The sequence below is a fragment of the Choloepus didactylus genome, chromosome 2, assembly GCF_015220235.1.
Source record: "Choloepus didactylus isolate mChoDid1 chromosome 2, mChoDid1.pri, whole genome shotgun sequence".
Taxonomy (NCBI): domain Eukaryota; kingdom Metazoa; phylum Chordata; class Mammalia; order Pilosa; family Megalonychidae; genus Choloepus; species Choloepus didactylus.
Window position 1 is genome coordinate 204,795,213 of NC_051308.1, and position 21,298 is coordinate 204,816,510.

Sequence of the window (21,298 nt, forward strand, 5' to 3'; positions counted from 1 at the left end):
TGTACAGATAGACTCTGAAAGCCAGCACTCAAAAAGGTCAATTTGCAAAGACTGGGAAGGGGGTTTTCTTTTTTCCCTTACTTCATTTCATTTCCTTTCCCTTTCCTTTCCCTTCATTTCCCTTCCTTTCCTTTCCTTTCTTTCTTTCTTTTGTTGTTTAGTACTGGATTTTAAGGAAAGCTCTGTCATAACACTAGCTGGGTACAAATTGATGAAACAGATGCATCAGAATCTAAATTCTAATAATAACAGATTAAAATATCAAAATGTCCAGGTTTCAACAAAAGATCACAAAACATCCAGAGAAACAGGAAGCAACAACCCAGATGAAGAAGATTAAAGCATTAGAAACCATCAGTGAGGTATCTCTCTCATGGAGGGTCAGACCTGGGACATTCCAAACACTTAAAAATGGTCCTAAATATGCTCAAAGAGCTAAAGGAAAATATGGACAAAGAACTAAAGGAAATCAGGGAAATGACAGATGAATACAAAAAGAATATCAACAGACAGCTGGAAGTTATGAAAAGGAACCAGAGCTGAAGACTAGAGTAACAGAATAAAAATTCATAAAAATTTCCGAGAGAGGTTCAACAGCATATTGTAGTTGGCAAAAGAGTCAATGAGCTTGAAGATAAGATGACTGAAATTATCCTGTCTGAGGAGCAGAAGGAAGAAAGAACGAAGAAAAGTGAACAGAGCCTAAGGAAACTGTGGGACACCATCAAGCGTCCCAATACATGCATTGTAAGAGTCTCAGAAGGAGAAGAAAGAGAGAAAGATGGAGAGAGAATATTCAAAGAAATAATGGTGAAAACTCCCTAAATTTAAACAAAAGATATGAATAGACACATCCAAGACACTCAACAATCTCCGAACAGTATAAGCCCAACAGACCTACACCATGCCATGTTACAGTTAAACTGCTGAATGCCAAAGATAGAGAATTCTGAAAGCCACAAGACAGAAGCACCATGTCATGTACAAAGGTGCCTCAAAAGGATTATGTGCCGATTTCTCATTGGAAACCACAGAGGCCAGAAGGCAGTGGGATGACATATTTAAAGTGCTGAAAGCAAGAAATTGCCAACCAGGAATTCTATATCCAACAAATTTTCTTTCAAAAATGAGGGAGAGGAGGATCCAAGATGGCGGCATAGAGAGGAGTGGAAGCTAAGTAGTCCCCCTGGAACAACTTAAAAAAAAACCAGAAACAACTAGTAAATAATCTGGAATAACTGCAGGGGGACAAACATGACCGTCCACTCATCATACACTAACCTGAATTGGGAGGAATGACCGAGATCACAGCATAAAATCTGTAAGTAAGAACTGCGGATCCAAGTCGGGAGACCCCTCCCCCACAGCCCGAGCTACAAAACCTCGTGGTGCCAGAGAGAAGCTTTCTCCCAGCAAGCGAATATAGCTCAGCTGAGCTCCAACTGGGGTTTTAATCAGCGAGTGTGAACTGCTCACTACGAGGTACGAGTCCCCAACAAGTAGACAGAGGCTTTGGGTGACGACTGACCTTGGAGAGCTGGAGGGTCGCCTTGGACTAGCTCTGTTCCTTTTTTGACTCAGTAGAGAAAGCCTCAGTCATTTTCAGTTCCCAGTTCTGTGACCCAGACAGGGGTGTGGCACAGGCAGAGAGAGACCACTGAAATGCTAATGACCTCCCCCTAAGGCATCTATCTTCTCTAAGAGGAAAGGGGTGGGGCCCAGCTCTACTACCTGCCTTTCATTCAGAACTTACACCAGTCAAGAATTATAGGCTAATCTTTGCATCAGGCTGGGAACACCACTGCAAGGCCCGGCGGCCCGGGGCTTCCCTTGAGGGACAACGCGCACTAGTGACGTAGCACAGCCTTCCCTCAGAAGAGGTCCTGGAAGATCACAGCTGAGAAGGGGGGCCCCCTCAGAAAACCCAGGGATGCTACATCAATGCCGGTGGTTTGTGGGTCAGCAGCAGAGAAAATCTGGGGCAAAACTGAAAGGAAGGCTCAGACTCTTGCAACAGCCTTGAATCTCCAGGAACACCCGGAGGTTTGGATATTAAAGCTGCCCTGCCTGCCTAACCACCCAGACACACGCCCCACATTCAGGGCAGACAGCTCCAACAACAAACCCAAACTGAGTTCACCAACTGAACCCCACAAAAATCATTTCCCCACACACCACAGAGACAGAGTAGGGGAGAACTGACTTGAGGGATATAGGTGATTCGCAGACGCCATCTGCTGGTTAGTTGGAGAAAGTGTACACCACCAACTTGTATTTCTGAAAAATTAGGTTGGTGGTTTTTTTTTTTTTACAACTTGAAAGAACCCTATCAAGCAAAGCAAATGCCAAGAGGCCAAAAAGAACAGAAAATCTTAATGTATATGATAAAGCCAAATGATATGGAGAACCCGATCCCAAACACCCAAATCAAAATATCAGAAGAGACACAGTACTTGGCACAATTAATCAAACAATTACAATCAAGGAATGAAAACATTGCACAGGATATAAAAGACATGAAGAAGACCATGGAACAGGATAACAGGGACATAAAGAAGACCCTAGAAGAGCATAAAAAAGAAATTGCAAGATTAAATGAAAAAATAGAAGATCTTATGGCAATAAAAGAAATTGTTGGCCAAATAAAAAAGACTCTGGATACTCATAATACAAGATTAGAGGAAGCTGAACAACGTCTCAGTGTCCTAGAGGTCCACAGAACAGAGAATGAAAGAAAAAAAGAAAGAATGGAGAAAAAATCGAAAAGGATCTCAGGGATACGATAGATAAAATAAAACGTCCAAAGTTAAGACTCATTGGTGTCCCAGAAGGGGAAGAGAAGGGTAAAGGTCTAGAAAGAGTATTCAAAGAAATTGTTGGGGAAAACTTCCCAAACCTTCTACAAATATAAATACACAAAGCATAAATGTCCAGCGAACTCCAAATAGAATAAATCCAAATAAGCCCACTCCAAGACATATTCTGATCAGAGACTGTCAAATACTGAAGAGAAGGAGCAAGTTCTGAAAGCAGCAAGAGAAAAGCAATTCACCACACACAAAGGAAACAACATAAGACTAAGTAGTGACTACTCAGCGGCCACCATGGAGGCAAGAAGGCAGTGGCATGACATATTTAAAATTCTGAGAGAGAAAAATTTCCAACCAAGAACACATTATCCAGCAAAACTCTCCTTCAAATCTGAGGGAGAGCTTAAATTTTTCACAGACAAACAAATGCTGAGAGTTTGCCAATAAAAGACCTGCCCTACTTCAGATACTAAAGGGAGCCCTACTGACGGAGAAACAAAGAAAGGAGAGAGAGATATAGAGAATTTTAACAGACATATATAGAACCTTACATCCCAAATCACCAGGACACTCATTTTTCTCTAGTGATCATGGATCTTTCTCCAGAATGGACAATATGCTGGGACATAAAACAAGCCTCAATAAATTAAAACAAAACAAAACAAAACAACAACAAAAAAACAACTGAACATATTCAAAGCACAATCTCTGACACCACAATGGAATACAAATGGAAGTCAATAATTTTTGGATTGTAACTCCACTATTTACTTCCTACATAATACAAAATACACAAACTCTTAACGACAAATCAGTGGTTTTGAACTCAATGTGAAATATGTAATTTTTGACAAGAACTATAAAAAGGTGGGGGAATGGAAGGAGTATAGGTACATAGTTTATGTGTCCTATTGAAATTAAGTTGGTATCAAAGAAAAACAAGATAGTTATGGATTTAAGAGTTTAATTTTGGGCCCCACAGTAAACACAAAGAAATTATCAGAGCAGATGACCACAGAGATGAAAAGCAGAGCATGGGTTAAGAGAAATGGGGGAAGGGGCAATGGGGAGTTAAGAAATGAGTGTAGGGTTGCTGTTTGAGGTGAAGGGAAATTTCTAGTAATGGATGGTGGGAAGGTAATAGCATTACAACATTCTAAATGTGATTAATCCTACTAATGAAATGCTAGGGAGGGGGTGGAATGAGAAGATTTAGGCTGTATATATGTTTCCACAAATGAGAAAAAAAAAAAAAAAGACAGTCTAAATAGATGACAACTGAATGCCAGGTATGACTCTGGATGGGATCTGAAGATGGAGGACAGGAGGCTCAAAGGGACACAGTTGAGACATAAGGAAAAGGAAACACAGAATGTAAGCTTTGTATCATTGTTGAATCTCTTGTACTTCTTAGCTGCACTTAATGGGATTGCATAAAAGAATGTTCTTCTTCATGGGAATTGTATGTGTGAATTATAGTGTTTGTTCAAGGATGTGTGCAGCTAGCTCTCAATGTTCAGAAGACAGAGCAACAGATGATGAATGATAGATAGGGAGAGAGGGAGGGCGGGAGGGAGGGAAAGAAATAGTGGTGTGGCAACATGTTAAAGTTAGTGGATCAGGGTATCGGCGGGGCAAGGAATGCTGGAGTTCTGTGTATGGGGTTTCTATTGTTTTTGCAACTGTTCCTATAACTTCGAATTTATTTCAAAATAAAATGTAAAAAAAAAAAAATGAGGGAGAGATTAAGACATTCTCAGATAAATAAAAGCTGAGGGAGTTCGTCATCACTAGACTGGCCCTATAAGAGATGCTAAGGAGAATTCTGCAAGTTGAAAGGAAAGGACAATAGACAATAGATCAAAGCTGACTGAATACATATCTTTAGTGAGGATATGGCATAGGTAAAATATAAATGCCAGAATATTTTTGGTTTGTAACTCCATTTTTCAACTTCCTAGAGGATCTAAAAGGAAAATGCATAAAATGTAATAATAAATCAATGGTTTTGGACTTACAACATATAAATAAGTAATTTATGACAAGAACTACATGAGGGGGGAGACAGACAGAGGGGTATGGGAAGTTTATGCATGCTATTGAAGTTAAGTTGGCATCAAAGCAAAGGAGACTGTTATAGATTTAGGATGTTAAATTTAAGCTCCATGGTAAGCACAAAAAAAGTATCAGACAATATAAAAATTCATGGAGACAGAAAGTATAGTACAGGTTACAGGAGCCGGGGGCAGGGGCAGTGGAGAGTTAATGCAAAATGAGTGTAGGGTTTCTGTTTGGGGTGAAGGGAAAGTTCTAGTAATGATTGGTGTTAGGACTACTGCAATATGTTGAATGTGATTAATCCCAATGAAGGGTATGCTTGGGAAGGGAAGAGATGGGGAGATTTATGTTGTAAATATGTTTCCACAAGCCAAAGAGAGAGAGATAAACAGAAACTAAAGAGATAATGATAATTCAATGCAATATATACCAAATGGGACCTAAGAATGGAGGAGAAAAGGCTCAAAAGGACATTACTGAGACATGTGAAAAAATTGGTATATAGAACGTAAGCTTTATATCAGTGTTAAATTTCTTGAATTCGTAACTGTACTTAAGGTAAGTACACAAGTGAATATCCTTGCTCGTAGGAAACATACACGGAAGTATTGTGTGTTTAGGAGTGTGAAGCGTACAACCTGCTCTCAAATGCTCAGAAAATAGACAGACAGATGAAGGGAAGGGGAGGGGAGGAGAGGAGGGGAGGGGGGAGGGGAGGGGAGGGAGGAAGGAAAAAGGAAGGAAGGAAGGAAAGAAAGAAGAAGAAAAAGAGAACAAAGGTGGCAAATGTTACAAACAGTGATTCTGGGTTTCAGGGATAGGGTGGGGGCATATTGGAGTTTTCTGTATGGGGTTTGTATTCCTTTTGCAACTGTTCTATAAGCTTGAAATTATTTCAGAATAAAAAGTAAACTAAAAAGCAAACTATCTGTTTACTCACTGAATATTCAGTTACAGAATGCTTGAAAAAGGGTACATAAGTTTTGTAAAACTGTATTATTTTAATTAGCCATAAAAAGAAAATTGTATAAAAATCTGAACTGACACAAACTGCAGCAAACTCCTGACATTCATAAAACACCTATGACATAGTTATTTTCTGAATTCCACCTGGCAACAGTTTTTAGGTTCGTCTGAAATGTCAGAATTCTGCTGATCTTCAAATCTGAAAAATAACGGATATGACCTCAATTACGACAAATCATGCAGAGCAAAAACCACAAAGTATTTCCTGAGCATTTCTCCTGTGAATATTTTTGAGGCAAGCTAATTAGAAGCTATTACATACTATTTATTACCCAGCTTCCCAAACCAGTAGCTGAAAATCTCATCAATTTTTTGAAAATGTTTTTCCTGAATGCACCCCTCCCATTCATATTTTATGCATGACCAGGCAGATTTAAGCAGTTAATTAATATGCAATGAATTAAATTATTCTATGCAGAAGAAATGTGCACTTTCTCATTGCAAGTCACTGTGGGGGATAAAATAATATTTCTAATATTCATATAGCACTTACTGTGGACCAGCCACAGTTCTAAGAGTTTTGTGTGATTTAATGCACTGAATCTTTTCAACAATCTTATGTTATCATTCCCAATTGATAGAAGAAAAACTGAGGCACAGAGAGGTTAGACTATCCTGTCCAAGATCAGAGAGCTAGTAAGTGGCAGAACCAGGATTCCAAGCCAGATGGCCTGGTTTAAGTCATACACTATATTGCCTCTCTAAATAATGAAAAAAGTTAAATCAGACCCCATGCTGCCCTTAAGGGCTTCACACTCTAACAGAGGATATTGGAAATGTACCTAAATAAACATAAGGCAAGGAAAATAGAATTAAGTCTCAAAGACGATTAAACAAAAGAAAAAAAGCCATAGAAAGGGACTTCTAGTTTTACCATTGTGAGTTAAGTGTTCTGTGCCTCTTCTCCTATCTTCAATTACCTAAAACTAATGAGAACAAGAAATACAAAAGGAAACTCCGTCTTCATAGAAATTATAAAACATCTGTAATTGTGTGCGTGCATATGAAAAATGGTAGCCAAGTAAAGTAAAATTCAATAAAAGTGAGAGAAGATGCTAAGTCTATAGTCCTGGTGCTAAATCTCAGAAACTGCTGGCAGAAAACGTTATCCAAAGTAGGTGGCACACTCTAAGAATCAAACCAACAACACGTTTGGAATGATAAGATGAGGGTGCAGGGGCTGGCTACAGAGGTTTCCCTATATCCTTTTGACACCACCAAGTAGCAGGGGAGGCAGTACTGAATAAGGAAATGTGCAAACACATCTTCTTTGCAACCACACTGCAGGGTAGAGGAGAATCTTTAAGTGATGTACAATCTAGGAGGATCTTTGTCAGCTGAAAACCAGAAAAGAAAAACCAAGTCCTCACACATGTACTGACTCTGACAAGGCTTCACTGCAAGACAGGGAGGCTCTCTGCTGGCCTGGAGCATGGCCTGGCCACCCCCACACTATCACCCTGAAACTTGCTGGCCAGGAAGAATAACCTTATCTCACAGACTAATCACAAAGGGTCGACAGAAAAACACTATAACAAAAGTGGAAGAAAGAACAGGCAGGGGTGGGGTGGGGGTGCGGTAAGAATAAGTAGGTGAAGAACACACAATAGAAAAAATGTCACAGAACCAAGATTATTCACAAAGATTCTCCCCAGCCCCACCCACCCCCAAATGTCTTTGTAAAACAAAAGGTAAGAGCAGAACTTAAAGGGAGAACCCAGGGAAGAAATGGTATGACAAGAACATTTTTAAAAACAGAATGAAATTGGTAGAACTCCGGAAAAGTAAACAAAGAAAAATAACTCCAACACAAAAATGAAAGACTGAATGAAAGAGAACAAGGTAGACATTGCTGAAAATATAATAAGGGTCAAGACTGATGAAAACTGAGCAAGATGAAATGAAAACTAAAAATTTGAAAGGAATACGACGACGACCACCACCACCACCAACAACAACAAACCATACAGCAATGAAAGTCAGAGAAGATGCAGCATAAGCATAATTGGTGTCTGGACAAGAACCAAGCAAATGGAAAAGAAAAGAACATTCAAAAACGGGTAATGAAGCACTGAATTATGCATGTGATTGTGATTGAAAGGGGAAGTGTAGGATCGTGTATGTCACTAGAAGGAAAGTTAGAGGGTGAAACATGGGACTGTGTAACATAGTAGCCCTGGTGTGGATGGTAAGTGTGTTAATAGTACAAATATAAGAGCATTCTTCCATGAACTAGAACAAATGTATATCACTATTACAAGGTGTTAATAATAAAATGCAAACTATGGACTATAATTAAAAAAAAAAAAAAAAAAAAAACGGGTAATGATAATTCAAGAAAGCTGGGCTGAGGCCAAGTCGGCCCAAAGATAAAGTTCCCTGGCTTCTCCAAGTCACGATAGCCAAGGTGGCAAGGATAACCTGAGGATCCTCAAAGGGAATTAGGTATGCTGAGATCCCAATTACCCAGTGCTTTAGTTTCCTAGTCTGCTCAAGCAAACACCATGAAAGGGTGGGATTAAACAATGGCACTTTTTTCATTCCTGGTTTGAGGCTGCGAAAAAGAAATTCCAAACCAAGGCATCATCAAGGCAGTGCTTTCTTCCCGAAGACCAGCATTCTGGGGCTGGCTGCCAGTGATCTGTGGCTCCTCTGTCACATGGTAAGGCACACAGAGGCACCTGCTGGTCTATCCCTTCTCTTCCAGTTTCCATCAGTGTCAAGCCCCTTGCTTCCTGTGACTTTCTCTCTGTGAGTTTCACGCCACTTATAAAGGACTCCAGTAATAGGATTAAGACCCATCGTAACTGAGGTGGGTCACACCTTCTTAACTGAAGTTAACCTCATCAAAAGGTCCTACTTACAATGGGTCCACACTCACAGGAATGGATTAAACTTAAGAACATGTTTTTCAGGGACACATACAGCTTCAAACTACCACATCCACTATAATCTGTACTGGTTACAGGTTTATTTCCTTTCAGCTACAAATTCATCCTTTTTGCCTGCCCTGTGAAAATGGGTCTGTACCCTTTAAATATTTTTCCTTTACCAGCTGGCACGATGTTAAGCCTTGTTAGTAGAAGATGCTGGAGAGATGTTGCAGGAAGGAAAGGTTTTGCTCTTCTCAATTGGCTCCTGTAGCACACATGGTTTCTCCAGCACCCAGTAGCCAGCATCACCCAGCAGCCAACATTGTCCTCTGGCACCTCCCTCAGGCAGTTCTGTAATAGAGTGCCTCTGGGGAGCCACCTCTCTGTAAACAGCTTCCCCTCACATCCTAGGAGGCAGATTTCCAGTAATTTCTGCTGCATGCACAGCACCACCGCGGCTTCCCTGTCACCCAGTGGGCCATAGCCCAGTCCTCTGCAGCACGGGTCTGGATCTCAGCCCTGGGGGGAGAGGAGCTCTTCCTTGGGCATTCTATCTTGGCCCTGGGGTATAGTTCTCCTTGTATCTGCTAATTGTATATTCTTTAGAGTTCTCCTTTTTTTTTTTAACGGCTTTAATGAGATTTAATTCACACAACATACAATTCATTCTTTTTAAAGCATACATTTCAATGGCTTTTAGCACATTCAGAGTTGTGCACACCATCCCAATTTTAGAAAAGTTCATTACCCTAAAAAGATACTCCACACCTCTCATCCACCAACTCTCAATCCCCCATCTCTCTAGCTGTGACAGACTGAATTATGTACCCCAATTTAGACATGTCCTTAATCTCAACCCGCATTCCTCTGGGTGTGAACACCTTGAAAGTTGGACCTCTTGAAGATGTTATTTTTAGTTAAGGTGTGGCCCAATGAATGAGAGCTGGTCTTAATCTGGACTACTGGAGGCTTTATAAAGAGCCAGAAGCCAGAAGTCAATGGAGCCCAGAAGAAAAAGGAGAGGACATTGCTATGTGCTGGGAAAACCAAGGAACCCCAAGGATTACCAACAGCCAGCATGAGAGGTTTACAGTCTCTGGGGAGAAAGCAAGCCTTGCTCTCATCTAGATGTTGTACTTCTCCCCTCTGAAAACGTAAACCTATAAATTCCCATTGTTTAAACCCAACCCATTGTGTGGTATTTGTGATAGCAGCTCAGGCAAATGGAGACACCAACCCTAGACAACCACTGATTTACTACTCTCTAAAGATTTGCCAATTCTGGACATTTCGCCTAAAGGCAATCAAATACTATGTGGTCCTTTGTGGCTGGCTTCTTTTTACTTACCATAATGTTTTCAGAGTTCATCCATTTTGGAGCACATATCAGTACTTCATTTCTTTTTATTGTCAAATAACATTCCATTGTATGGATATATCTCATTTATCCATTCATTAGTTGGCAGACATTTGGGTTGTTTCTACTTTTGGGCTATTATGAATAATGCCACTAAAAATGATAGAGTAAAGCCCTGAGACCCCAGACTTAACCGAGCCAAGGGCCCCTCCTGTTCCTAGAATGCCCAGATAAAACCGCAGAGCCCCTCTTATCTAATATCTTATCTAATAAGCAGAGCCCCGGCTTATTTAAGCTGTCCAAACCAGTTTTTTGTGCATGTGCTGAAAGAGGGCCCACGAACTTAAAGCAACCCCGGAACATAAAACATCTTTTGAACAGAATCAAAGTGAGCACGAACAGGAAAAAGAAACGCCGGACCCAAAAAGAAAGCAAGAGGTCCATTTCTTACCAGTTCAGGTGACCTCACAGGCCCCACTCATCACAGCAAAGGACCAATTAACAGTAGTTGCCAGTTTGCAGCCCCTACTTTGAATATTTAAAAGGCCAATGGAAATAGTTAACCTGCACTTGCTAATTGAGATATTTTCTAGCCTATTGCCATGTGCCAATATCCCAAACATCCTTGTCTCCACCTCCCTTTGTTTGTTTGATTTTAATAAAAATCCACGCTTCTCTAGTTTGGGGAGGCATATTTGAGACTGTGTCTCCTGACCTCTGCCAGTTTTGTTTGCAGTAAAGCTCTTTCTTCTTTCCCTGAAGCCTCAGTGTTTCTTATTGGCTGAGTGCACATCAGGCGAGGACTGACTTTGTGACGGTCCGCTTCAAGAACATTCATATACAAGGTTTTTTATGAACATATGTTTTAATTTCCCTTGGGTACATACCTAGGAATGGAATTGCTAGATCATATAGTAACTCGATGTTTAGCCATTTGAGGAAATGCCAGATTGTGTTCCAAAGCAGCTACTCCATTTTACATTCCCAGCAATAATGTGTAAGGGTTCCAATTTCTCTACACACTTACCAATACTTGTTATTATCTGTTTTTTATTATAACCTTCCTAGTAGGTGTGGTTTCTCGTGGTTTTCATTTGCATGTTCCTGATGGCTACTGATGTTGAACATCTTCTCATGTGCTTATTTCTTTACTTACTTGTCAATCTCTTGCTACTCCAACACCCTATCACAGCTAATAATTCTGACATTAAACTACCTGTTCAAATTATTATGTGGTTTCACTCTCCTAACTGGACCCAGCTTCTGGCAACATGGACAGTCAGCTACTTCCTGAATAAAAATTAGATAGATATCTACCAGGGCTTTAAAAATAGAAGAAAGAGGCACATGCGCCAACTTCCTCTTTTCCAGCTGGAACCATGGAGGGTGTCAAAGATAAGAAGAAGGTTCTGGCTGTGCCGGAAACCCTTAAGAAAAAGTGAAGGAATTTTGCCGAACCGAAGATCAAGCGCTTGAGAAAGAAGTTTGCCCAAAAGGTTCTTTGAAAGGAAAGGAGGAAGCTTATCTATGAAAAAGCCAAGCACTATCACAAGGAATATAGGCAAATGTACAGAACTGAGATTCGAATGGCTACAATGGTAACTTCTATGTACCTGCGGAACCCAAATTGGCATCTGTCATCAGGATCAGAGGTATCAATGGTGTGAACCCAAAGGTCCGAAAAGTGTTGCAACTTCTTCGCCTTCCCCAAATCTTCAATGGCACTTTTGTTAAGCTCAAAAAGGCCTCAATTAACATGCTGAGAACTGTGGAACCATATATTGCATGAGGTTAACCAAACCTGAAGTCAGTGAATGAACTGATCTATAAGCGTGGTTATGGCAAAATCAATAAGAAGCAGATTGCCTTGACAGATAACTCTCTGATTGCACGATCTCTTGGTAAATATGGCATCATCTGCATGGAGGACCTGATTCATGAGATCTATACTGTTGGGAAATGCTTCAAATAAGCAAACAACTTCCTGTGGCCCTTCAAATTATCTTCTCCCAGAGGGGGGATGAAGAAAAAGACCACCCATTTTGTAGAAGGGGGAGATGCTGGCAACAGGGAAGACCAGATCAATAGGCTTATTAGAAGGATGAACTAAGGTGTCTACTATGATTACTTTTATAATCTGGTCAGTTAATAAACAGTGATTGCTTGCAAATTAAAAAAAAAAAAAAAATAGAAGAAAGAAATATACTTCGCCACTGGTCAGATGTTCCCTTTAGAAGCAACTGAGAAAAAAGAAAAAGCTGGTATGGGCAAGGGAGGGCAGGGAGGAATAAAAATCCAAGGGTGCAAAACTTGCAGTTTTGCATGTGTAAGTTAATTTTTGTTTTACAGAAAAAACTTTCTGAGCAGAAACTGTTAATGCTTGGTTTTACTGTTTTTTTGTTTGTTTGTTTGTTTTAATGGTTTTCAGAGGACAAGGTTCTAGACATAATTTTCTATTTGGAAAAAAGTGACTTTTATGTAGAAGATTAAAAATGCTGAGTGCAATTGGTCCTAAGAAAATTCAACTTCAGTGTCTGAAAGGATGATCTTCCTTTGCCTGGGGGAACTGAGAGAAAAAGGTGGGTTGTAGTGTTGAAGGTGGTTGAGAGACGGTTGAGAGATGGTAATGTGCCCAGAAAACAGGAACAAAAAATTACAGTATTTTTACATTACCAAATATTATATAATGTAGAAAATGAATGAACTAGAGCTATATGCACTAAAGAACACATATCAAAAACAATTATGAGTTAAAAAAAAAAAAAGCAAGAGGCAGAAGGATACATATAGATTTAAAACCCATAGATGACAGATACTATGTCATGTTAAAGGGCCAGACAGCAAATATTTAAGGCTTGTGGGCCACATGGTCCCTGTTGCAACCACTCAACTCTGCTACTGTAGCTCAAAAAAAAAAAGCAGCCATAGACAACATGTAAATGTGATATATACATACGATTAAGAAGGAATGAAGTCCTGAAGCTCACAACAACATGGATGGACCTTGAAGACATTAGGCTAAGTGAAATAAGTCAGACACAAAAGGACAAATATTGCATTGTCTCACTGATGTGAACTAATTATAATATGTAAACTCCTAGACATAAAATATAGAATACAGGTTACCAGGATATAGAATGAGGCTAAAGAATGGGGAGTGGTTGCTTAATATGTGCAGAATGTTCAACTAGGGTGAACTTAACTGTTTGGAAATGGACAGAGGTGACTGTAGCACATTATTGTAAGAATAATTAACAGGGCTGAATGGTGTGTGAATGTGGTGGAAAGGGAAAGTTTAGAGTCATGTATGTCATCAGAAGGAAAGTTGCAGGTTAAAATATGGGAATGTATAACAGTGAATCTTCTGGTGGACAATATCTGTGATTAACTGTACAAATATAAAACAGGTCTTTCATGAACTAGAGCAGATGTATGACACTATTATAAGGAGTTAATAACAGAGGGGTATATGGGAAAAATGTACCTATTTCAAATTATGGACTATAATTAACAGTAATATTTTAATACTCTTTCATTAACAGTAATAAATGTACTACACCAAGACTATGGATCAATAATATGGGGGGATAAGGAGTATGGGAGGATTAGGGTTTTCTTTTTTCTTTTTATTTCTTTTCTGGAGTAATGAAAATGTTCTACATTTGACCATGTGATGATACTGTGAACCAGTGATTGTATACTTCAGATGGTTTCTACGCTGTGTGAATAAATATCAATAAAACTGCATTAAAAAAAAAAAAAAGTGGTGTTCCAGATTTGCTGACTTTTTCCAGTATAGCAAATGTCTGTCAGCAGTATGGTACCTAACAGATATTTCAAAAATACACACGCCAATCTGACCTTCCAAAGTAAAGAGGTTTTAACAAAAGCTAGAAAGTGGTTGTTTTTTGAAAGAAACTATGTTGAGCACATTTTGAAGACAGATCTTTGGAAGGGTTTCCACCCTTGAGTTATTTTCTTGCCAAAAAGATGTAAACATGTCACTTATAAAAACTCTCAAATCTATATACCAGCAATTTTCCAGGTGTGGTCCAAGAACCCCTCGAGGGTTCCCAAGATCCCTCCATGGGGTCTGTGAGTTTAAAACCATTTTCCCAATAATTCTAAAACATCGTTTCCCTTCCCTACTCTCATTCTTTCACAAGGGACCAGAAGCATTTGTCAGAGGCCATACAGCATATGATGATATGTGAGATATCAGCGCTGTCACGGCTAATGAAATATGTGTTGTACATGCTTGTGATTTAAATTTTCCCAGTTTTAATTTCTAATATGTCAAGTACTAATACATAAAACCCACAAAAAGGAAAGTTCTTTGGGATCCGCAATAATTTTTAAACTTGTAAAGGGGTTCTGAGACTAAAAAGTCTGAGAACCAATGCTATATACTTTCAAAATTTAGTAACGAGTTTCATAATCTATTTAATATAACCCAAACAAAAGGTTTCAGTGGGTTTTTTAACCATGTTAAAAATACACAAGTATGCACCTTTCAATTACTTTGTAACTATTTTGCAATCACTTCTCAGACATCAAGGAAAAGGGAAATTTACCGACATATAGACAAATAATGATAAGGCAGTAGATGATATTTAATCAGAATAATAAAAACTAAGTTCTACAGGTGTTCAGAGGAGAGGAATTCATATCAAGCCAGGATGACTGGAGAGGAGCCTAATGGAAAACCAATTCTAATTAAACCCCCATTATCATCTTTAAAATGTTCAGAAGAAGACAGAGGAGTAAAATCTCAAGGAGAAGCGTATGCTTTAGCGGCCAGTGCAAGTGAGCACACTGCAACATCAGAAGCAAGAGGGTGTGCACACACACAACTGTCACATCTGAGTGAGGGCTGGGAACAGCTGAACAGCCATATATAATTTATTGGAATTCAAACAGTGTTTAGTTGTATGATATTCTTAGCAACTCTCCCTTGATCTCAGAATAATTTCCTCATGCCTAACACTCCCAGACCAGCACCATTAACCATTTAAGATACAGAAATAAAACCAGAGGGTTGACAGTGGTTATCTTTAGAGGGTGGGATTTAAGGCTAAGGATCATACTATGAACCAGGCACTATACTAAACACTAGAAATACCAAAACTATTCTTTTCATTCTAAGAGGTCCCTTACATATATAATGGCACAGTACCAAGCATTTTACATCTATTTGCTGTAATCCTCAGAGCAACCTGGCAAGGCAGAGATTTTATTCCCATTTTACAGATTTGAAAACCAAGTCAGATGAAGTTCTGAAGCTCGCCCAAGGTTATATGTAGAAACTGGTGACACCATGAATGGCATCCTGGTCTGCCAACTCTCGCAGATGGCACCCTCTTCCACCCCAGGGAAGGACACAGACGCACCCCTTGTGTTATCACAATGGCCTAACTGGCCTCCCTTCCTCCAGTCTCACCTCATTCCCATCTCTCCTCATACATACATATTTTATAACTTTTGTGGCAGGCAAAGTGCTATGACTGCAAACCTCGGAACTTCCCATGTCAGGGAAATACGATATTCTATTCTGCCTCCTCCACACACAATGATCTTTCTAAAAGGCAAAGCTAAGTGGTCATTTCCTACCTTCATATCCTGAAGTGGCTCTTAATCATCTTCAGGATAAAGCTTTAAACTACAGAACTCACAAAGCCCTTCAACATCTGCTTGCAACCAATTTCTGCAGCCTCACTGCCAACATACTCCACAAACCTACCCTGCACTGCCATGGTACGTGCTTCTCCAGGACACAGCCACACTTGGGTTTCTAAGCCACTTCACTCGTTTCCTGTCAGAAAAGCCTTTAAAACCCACATCCACCCCACTAATTCCTACTCACTCTTAAGACTTAGATTAAGTGTGAGCTTCTCTGCTAAACTATTACTTCCATTCCCTAGGTGGCCTTTTAGGAGATTCCATTGGACCTTCAATTACAGCCTGTTATATTGTATTCCAACTGCTAGTTTGTTCCCAGTCCTACCAGACTGCAGGCGCTTTGAAGCCAGAGACACATCTTTCATGTTTATAATGCCATGATCTAGCAGAGCCTGGTGCAGAGCTCACACTCAGTAAATATGTGTGGGATGACTAGGGTGCCTAATCCAGGGGTGAGTGTGCCAGTTTGGATATTTTGCGTCCCCCAGAAAATCCATGTTCTTTAATGCAATCTTGTGGGGTGGACTTATTAGTCTTTTGATTAGGGTGGAATCTTTTGATTGAGTGTTTCCATGGAGAAGTGACTCACCCAACTATGGGTGGGACCTTTTGATTAGATTATTTGCATGGAGGTGTGGCCTTGCCTATTCAGGGTGGGTCTTGATTAGTTTACTGGAGACTTTAAGAGAGAAGCTGAGAGCCAACACAGACTCAGAAGTCTGCTGACACAGATACTTGGAGATGCAGACAGAAGGACTACGGAGATGCTAAGCTAAGAGAATGAAACCCAGAGTTTGCTCTGGAGAAGCTAAGAGAAGACCTCCAGACGCTTAGAGAGAAACACCCTGGGAGAACAAGCAAGGATGTACAGAGGCTGAGAGAGAGAAGCTAAGAGAGACAGAAGCCCAGAAACATTTTAGAGAAAGCCATTTTGCAACCAGAACCCAGGAGCAAAGGACCAGCAGACGCCAGCCATGTGCCTTCCCAGCTGACAGAGGTGTTCAGACGCCATCAGCCTTCCTTCAGTGAAGGTATCCTCTTGATGATGCCTTAGTCTGGAAACTTTTATGGCCTTGGAACTGTAAATTTGTAACCTAATAAATCCCCTTTATAAAAGCCAATCCATTTCTGGTATTTTGCATAATGGCAGTTTTAGCAAACCTGAACAGAGAGACAGACATGTACAAAACCAGGTAAAACAAAATATGTAATTGTGAAAATAAGAAAGGTATGACAGGAGTGCTTTCTGAGGAAGAAGAAGAAAGGTGGGAAAATCTGGGGGAACCCTTCCACTTACAGCCCTGGGGTTTCAATACCTGAATCCTCAAAGTTTCTTCAAATCCTGCTGCTGCTGCTGCTGCCTCTGCTGCTACACATGATCTTGAGTGCTTACTTTGGACCAGCTATTGTGCAAAGCACTTTACATGGACTAACACTTAATCCTCATGACCACCCAATGCATTTCACAGATGAGGAAACTTGGGCTTAAGGATAAGATACTTGCTCAAAGTTAGTGGCACAGCCAGGATTTAAACCCAGATTTTCTGTCCCCTAAGCCAGGGCTCTCAACCACCACTCTGTGCCTTTATGCTTTGTCAAATACCAAATATCTCCCCAAATACCAATACCTAATTGCCTCAATTAAACCAATGACATTAGACTAAGATTCCTTTTTATTTTAACCATTGGAGTGAAAATGCACCTCAAATTATTACACAATTGCTGGCTTCTTAATTGAGCATCTTAAAGATAATTTGTTTTTTTGAATGCCTCAGAGCCATTAGTGTGCTTACTCCTAAGTTCTTACTAGAGGGTACTGTCAAATAGTGGTACCCTCAGGAATGACTGTGCTATGCCTGGGATATAGTTGATTGTCCTTATATCATCTACCCTGGGCAGTTAGCATTTTCAGTGCTTATCATAGAGTTCTGACTTCCCAGTCCACCCTCATCCCATGTCTGGCTAGAGCTTTTCTTGACTCTCTCGAGATACCTATTTCTTATAGCTCATCTGATTTTACTACCTCTAATTTTCTATGGGCTGGGATACTCACAGAAGATGTAGTAGCCATGAATGCAGTTCACCAGGTATTTCTGACTCTTCATTTTCCAGGCACGTGTTAAGACTACAATTCTCTGCCGCTTTTAGGCACAGCCATCTGATTTGCTTTGGTCAATGAAATGTGTTTGGAAGTGACATGTGCCACTTTGGGACAGGAACCTTAAAAGCCAGTGTCCATCTGATCACCATCTTTATACCCAATCAGGATGATCATGGAAGCATGATGTTAAGATGGACTTTCCATCAGCCTGGCTCCCTTGAGTAACCGTGAGGAGCAGAGTTCCCCTGCAAACTCATGCTGAACATGGAGCATGATGAGAAGTTAAGCTTTGTTCTGTTAAGCCACTGAAATGTTGAGGTTTTTGCTAATGTAGTCTAGTTCAATATACCAGACCAACATACCAGATCTCTGAGTAAGGCATTCTCTAACATAAATAACTTCATTTACATATTTTTTTGATGAACACTTTATTTGTGCAAAGGACTTCCTTTGCATCCATCCTGGTTCTCAACTATTTCCAATATAAAACCTATTTTCCAAGTACCTACCATGTACAAAACACAGTGCCAGATGATGAACATGACAATTCCTGTTTTGAAAAAGTTTCAGTCTTATATTGTGGGTAGAAGAGGGATTAAGAAAATTATGGCAAAAAGGCAGACTCTAGTGCTACAATGGTTTAAAGAGAGATAAGTCCCATGTCAGATAGGGAGAAAAGTACAGAAAAGCTTCACAAAGGAAGTTCCATAGCAAATGGCTCTGAAGCATGGGTCTAAATTAACAATTAAAGATTCTAGGGAGTAATTTAAGATAGGAACAGCAACATGCACCAAGATGAAGAGCAATTAGTTCCACTGACCCAGAAAATAAAATAATCTAAGGGAATGGGAAGAAATGAGTCTGGCCATACTGCCCATGCCAGGCTGTTCTGTGCTTAATTCAATAGGCAGTGGGGAGACATTAAAAGACTTGATCTGGGAAGTGATATACCTGGAAGTGAAGGTAACATACATGATACAGATGGAAGGAAAGGGAAAAAAAAAAACTGTTAGGGAGTTTCTGCAATAATCCAATGGCACAGTATCAGTGGTCCAAAACTAATGTGATTATAGCAAGAAGGGAAAGAAGCAGATGCCAGAGACAGTGTGGAGGTAGGATCCAAAAGACCTGGCAACCAACTGAACACAAGGGGAGAAAAGAAGAAAAAGCAAGAATGAATTCTGAGGTACAGATCCTGGGTGGCTGAAAGGACTGCTATTCCAAATAGCTGAGTTCAGTGAGAAAAGTGACAAGGACAAATAAAGTCTTACTGTACATCATTTCTCATGCTCAGCTCTAGCTTTTATCCTTTGCCCCACCAAGGACAAAGGTACTTCTTGATTTGAAGTAAAACCTACCTTTGGTACAACCTTATCTTCCACTTTTCCCAATAAGTACCCCTCTGGAACCTGCCATCAGCATTTCAAATTCTTTCCCTGCCGCTCCTGCCATCCTCACATTCCCATCTTCTCTCTTCTCCTTCCTCCTCATCCACCCAGGCCTAAACATCCTTCCTGGTCCAACTTAAGCCCCAGCTCCTTGTGAAACCATTTTCTTAGTACTTACTGTCTTAGAATTCTAGAGACCATATCATTAGTTATCATTTTCATGTATGTGCTCTTTATTCCCACAACTATATTTAAAGCCCCTTAGAACAAGTTTCACATCCTCATGTCTTTGGGTTTTCTTCAGTCTGTCCATGGCATATAATATGTACTCAACAGACACTTTAATGATTGATCCAAAGTCAATAAGTCTCTAAGAACATGCATGTCTCCTTTCCTCATTAATAATTTACTTTTATTAAACCATTGTTAAACGTGAAATGGAGTGATTCACAACTTAACAGTTCAAAATATTTTTAAGTTAAGAATCTTTAATCTTAAGAGCTGCTATTGCCTTAAGAAACTATTTAAAAATATCATTTGGTTGTAAATTTGTGTGCCAGCTTTCTTTTAATCCTCTGACCTCTGACTTGGAGGTTAGACAATAGTTCGGCGATCACTTCGAGGTGGTTGTGACTTAGAAATAACATAACTAGGTATAAGGAGTATTCTACTTTCAGTAACCTAAAGAGTGCTATTTTCCTATCTTCACATCTAACCATCAAAAGAATCGATAATTCGAAGAAACCCCCCACAAAAGTATGTGCATTTTTTTTTAAACTTCTGGACAATAGCTGCCTTCCTCAGTACCCCCATCAATTAATCATAGTGATTCAGTTTACCCATGTTTCACTCTTCTCTCGTTTGTGAAGGAAACACAAATATAAATGAGGTTTATTAAGGATTCATAAAAATGGTCATTGTTGTAAAAAGGAACCCAAAATAGTCATGGGACACTCTCGTAAACACCACCTCTCCTCGCTAAAGTATTTCCTCTTGCAAACAAGATCACCCAGAAAACAATGGGGAAAAGTGCCGGAAGGAAAGGAAATGAGAGAGGTGGGCTTTGCAGTCTGGCTGACCACCGCTCCCTCTGAACATCTGTCTTCCGCTAGAGCAGTGAGCAATGACAACCGCTACCCATACGCTGCTGATTCCCGCTTAGGCTTTTCCTGGACTTTTCCTTTCTTTTCCCACAGCGGAGGCCCGCGTGACCGTGCCCTTCCTCTGCGCCAATGTGCGCAGCGCTGCGGGGTCTCGCCCGTCGGTGACCTCAGAATGCTCGGCCCGGGTCGGCGGAGACTGCCTCCCTTTCCCACGAAGCCTGGGAGCCCCCACCCAGAGGAGGTGGTCCAGGAGCTGGCCTCCCAGCCTGAGCCCCCAGTCCGAGCCAGACTTTATTATTCAGAGACTCGTGGACCATGCCCCGACCCCTTCTTCCCCAGCGCGAGCGCGCCGGGGATCTGCTCCCCGCGGCCGCCCCGCGCGGACCCCAGGACCACGGCCGGCGGGGAAAGGGAGGGGAGGGGAGGGGAGGGGAGGAGCGGCGCGGCGCGGCGCGGCTACCGTTAGCTGCCGTCAGCTGCCATCAGCCGTCGCGCCCCGACACGCGCTCCTAGGACAGGCCCTTACCGCAGCGGAGAGGGAAGCATGGGGGAGGCGGCGCCCGGCTCGACGCGGGGCGCGAAGGCGGAAGCGACGGCGCAAGCGGCGGCGACAGTCGCGGGGGACCCCGGCGGGCGCCCACGACGCGGTGGGCTGCACGGGCGCCGCCATAGTAGGGACGCAGCTGCGGGCGGAGCGCGCGGCCGCGACCCGGGAGACGGCACGACCACCAATCCGGCTCTGCGCCTCAGCGCCCTCTCCGGGGACCGGCATCCGCGACCAATCGGCGCGCGGAAGCCGGGCGGGGCGCTGGGCTGACCAATGCAGAGCTGCACGGGAGGGATTGGGCGGGCACAGGCCCAGATGGACCCAATAGGCACAGGAGCCCCCGAGCCTCCCGACCC

At 41.3% G+C, this 21,298-nt stretch overlaps 1 protein-coding gene across 7 annotated transcripts in view; it reads right to left on the reverse strand.

Annotated features, from left to right (window-relative positions):
- The window catches only part of ST3GAL3 (ST3 beta-galactoside alpha-2,3-sialyltransferase 3), a 250,394-nt gene extending 229,096 nt beyond the window's left edge, over positions 1-21,298 (reverse strand). For 2 of the 7 annotated variants that reach the window (XM_037827458.1, XM_037827460.1), the window contains exon 1: positions 20,922-21,288. The gene's annotated coding sequence lies outside the window, so the exon portion shown is untranslated. Of the gene's footprint in view, positions 1-20,921 lie in introns of all 7 variants that reach the window. The other 5 variants (XM_037827459.1, XM_037827457.1, XM_037827455.1 and 2 more) reach the window with 5 other exon arrangements.